Source organism: Cucurbita moschata, unplaced genomic scaffold (assembly GCF_002738365.1).
Source record: "Cucurbita moschata cultivar Rifu unplaced genomic scaffold, Cmos_1.0 Cmo_Scf00049, whole genome shotgun sequence".
Classification (NCBI taxonomy): Eukaryota; Viridiplantae; Streptophyta; class Magnoliopsida; order Cucurbitales; family Cucurbitaceae; genus Cucurbita; species Cucurbita moschata.
In genome coordinates, this window is record NW_019268565.1 from 256,512 (window position 1) to 260,672 (window position 4,161).

A 4,161-nucleotide genomic window follows, 5' to 3' on the forward strand; every position below is an offset into this window, starting at 1 on the left:
TGATGTTATGCAGACCCTTTCACTCTGTGGTATTCAACAAGAACTCGTTAGCGAGTGCTAGCCGGACGAGCTGAATCCAGGGGGTGTGTGTCACGACCAGATTTTTGAGGCTTCGAAAAACCGAATCGTGACTAAAAAGACAAAATCAAAATCAAACAAAAAGAAAAATAAAAGAAAAGAAAAGTAAAAAGATAAAAATAAAATTGAATTAAAACAACAGAGAGAGAAGTTTTGTTTCTAAATTATTACAAAAGGAATTGCAAATATAAAATGAAGAAAAAATACAATTATGAAGAAAAATACAAAAGACTCTGAAGGACCGAAAAGGGACTGATGCTCCAGAACGACCCCCTCTGTGACCGCACAACTCTGGAGCGCTCCTCCACCTCGACCGGCACCTGACGGAGCGTCAGCCTTGCTAGCCTCTCAATCCTTGTACGAGTCTCGTCTAAGGATGGATTCCGCCGGTGGTCCGTTAATCTTCCCAGTTGACTTCTCTCCAGTTTCTCTCTATCTCCTTCGTTCTTTTGCAGGGGATCTGATGTGGTTCTCCTTGGACCCCTATTAGGGCTGAAGGGGCAAAATGACTTTTTTTTTCTTGCATTACAAATTCTCCCCTCCTTAGGAACTTTCGTCCCCGAAAGTAGCTATCTCTTGGAAGAGTTCGGGATAAGCTTTCCTCACATCTTCTTCTCGTTCCCAGGTTGCCTCTTCCTCATGACGGTTACCCCATGAGACCTTTACCAAGGGAATATCTTTGTTACGCAACCGCCTAGTGTTTCGAGCCAAAATTCTGCTAGGCTTCTCGTAAGACAGATCTTCTCGAAGAGGAAGCATCTCATGCTCGATTACATGAGTAGGGTCTGGAGTATACTTCCGCAGCATGGATACGTGGAACACATTGTGCACGGCGGCAAGGTTCGGTGGTAGGGCAATTCTGTAAGCCACAGCCCCAACTCTTTCTAGAATCTCGAAGAGGCCTATGAACCTTGGGCTCAATTTCTCTTTCTTTCCGAACCTCAACACCCCCCTCATAGGGGCTACCTTCAGGAACACATGGCCACCCACCTCAAATTTGAGGTCCCTTCTACGCACATCTGCATAGCTTTTCTGTCGACTCTGTGCGGTGAGTATCCTTTTCTTAAATTTTTGCACCGCTGCGTTGGTGACCTGAACCAACTCCGGTCCCAATAATTGCTGCGTGCCTACCTCTTCCCAAAACACCGGTGTTTGACACCTATGCCCATACAGTGCCTCAAAGGGGGCCATCTGTATGGCCGCTTGATAACTATTGTTGTAGGCAAACTCCATTAAAGGTAGATGTTCGTCCCAACACCAGAAAAATCTAAGGAGCAGGCTCGCAACATGTCCTCTAAAACCTGGTTCAGCCTTTCGGTTTGTCCGTCCGTTTGAGGATGGAACGCTGTACTGAACCTCAACTAAGTTCCTAGTGCCCTCTGAAGACTCCTCCAGAACTGAGAGGTGAACTTGGTGTCCCGGTTTGATACTATGGACACTGGTACCCCGTGCAGGCGTACTATTTCCTTGACATATAACTGAGCCCACCGATCCACTCGATATGTGGACTTTCCTGGAATGAAGCGAGCCATCTTAGTCAATCTGTCTATAATTACCCAGATGACGTTGAAACTCTGCTTTGTCTTTGGCAAACCCGAGATGAAATCCATACAGACTGTTTCTCATTTCCACTGATGAACGTTTAGGGGCTGTAGCAATCCTGCTAGGCGTTGCCTCGGGGTCTTCACCTGCTGGCAGGTCAAGCAACGGCTTACAAAATCCGCTATGTCTCTCTTCATTCCGGACCACCAATAATATCTTTTCAGACCCTGATACATCTTCGTTGTATTTCATGATTTGCCTCTGACTTAGAGTATACCAGAATGTCGTCGATGAACACTATGACAAAGGTGTCTAAGAATTCCTTAAACACCCTGTTCATTAGTTCCATGAATACTGCTAGTGCACTGGTAAGGCCAAAGGACATAACGAAAAACTCGTAATGTCCATAACGACTTCTGAACGCTGTCTTGGGTATATCCCCTTCTCTGACCCTCAACTGATGATACCCCGACCTTAGGTCAATTTTGGAGAAGATTGTTGCTCCCTGTAGCTGATCAAACAGGTCGTCAATTCTTAGAGAGGATACCTATTCTTTATAGTGACCTTGTTTAATTCTCTATAATCAATACACAACCGCATGGACCCGTCCTTCTTTTTGACAAACAGAATAGGGGCTCCCCAGGGTGATACACTAGGCCGGATGAAACCCTTATCCAACAGCTCCTGTAACTGTTCCTTCAATTCCCTAAGTTCTGCAGGTGCCATCCTGTAAGGTGCCTTGGAGATCGGCACAGTTCCTGGTTCTAAATCGATCCCAAAATCGACTTCCCTAGCTGGGGGAAAACCTGGCAGATCCTCCAGAAAGACATCTACGAACTCCCTAACGATGTATACCGATGAGGTTATTTGTTTGTTACTATTGTCTAAGGTCACGTTGGCTAGGAATGCACTTGCGCCACTACGAATCAGCTTCCTAGCCCTTAACGATGTTATGACGCTTGGGACACCCTTGGAAGTGGCTCCTTTGTAGGTAAAGTTGTCCCCTGACGGGAGCCTGAGAGTTACTACTCGAGTCTCGCAATCTATCAAAACGCGATTCTCGCCTATCCAATCCATACCCAAGATGACATCGAAGTCTTGTATGTTTAACACTATCAGTGTAGCTTCGATGACACGTCCTGATATTGTTACACCACCTCCCTTAACCCTATGGGCAGCTAGCAACAGCTCGTGAGCAGGGGTGGACACTGATAGGGTAATTTCTAATAGTTCTTTCTCTAGATGTGCTAGCTCTACAAACTCTTCAGATACGAATGAATGTGTCAAACCCAAATCAAACAATACTAAAGCAAGATGACCAAATACGGGTAGCATACCTGTAACAACTACGTCAGGCTGGTTAACCTTCCTGGCTGTTGTTGCATGGCCTACAGCTCGCCCCTGCTGTTGTTGAGCAGCTTGGCCCCTCTGATGCTGTACTGCAGGTCAGTTGACACGCTGATCATTCCTCTGAGGGCAATCTACTGCAAAGTTCCCTACCTAGCCGCATCTATAGCAGGCACCTGTTCCTTCGCTGAGAGTTAGGACAAAGGGTCCTGTTCCGTATCGGGGCCCTTCTTCGTTTATCAGTGTGGCCACGGGGCGATCTACCAGTTCTGGGGTGGCTAGGGTCTGTCACCCTTCCCTAGGCTGCAGTGTGGGATGGTTGAGCTATTCCCAACTGCAGCTTGTTGGTGCGGGGCGAGTCGAGCAGGGCCGCTACTTGAAGAGCTTTCGTATAGACGGAGGATGACTGGGATGCAACATTCCCCCTTAGTTCCTCCCTCAGGCCAGCGATAAATCGCTCGCCCTAACATAGGCTGGAGAAAACCTTGCCAACCTATTAAACTCCAAGTCATATTCCTCCACTAATCTGTCTCCCTATTTCAGTGCGAGGAATGCTGCCTGCATTTTCACTCTGGCAGTGATTGGGTAGTATTTGTGGAGGTACGCATCTTTAAACTGGCACCACGTAATAAACTCTCCTTGTGGTGTAATGTTCTTCTGAGCACCCTTCCACCAGAAGTGCGCCTCTCCTTTCAATATATATGTCCCACAATGGACCTCATACTTTGGCGGGCAGTTCATAAAATGGAAGGCCGTTTCTATGGCCTCTAGCCAGTTCTCGGCGGCAATGGGATCCACCTTGCCTCCGTCAAAGGAAGGCGGTTTATGCCTCTAGAAATCTCTTAAGTAGCGGGACTCCACAGTCATAGTCCTTGAATCCTTGCCCCCTTGCCCTGTTGACTGATTAGACATCATGGTTTGAATCATCTGGTTCGTCAGAGCCTGATTTCCCATCGACGTCATCATGAACATCTGAAACATCTCAACTGAGGGCATGGCTAGTGCCTGGTTTAGCAGGACTGCTGTACATGGGGTTGGACCCGATGGGACCTCCTCAGAGAAGGGAGTAGTAGGGGGTGTATCAAGCAGTCTTTGGGCCTTGGCCTTCCTTCGGCGTCTTTTTGTTCTTGATGGCTGTGGTTCTCTCCCCTCACTAGTTTGGGGCGTATCCCCAACCTCCTCCTGAAATTCAGG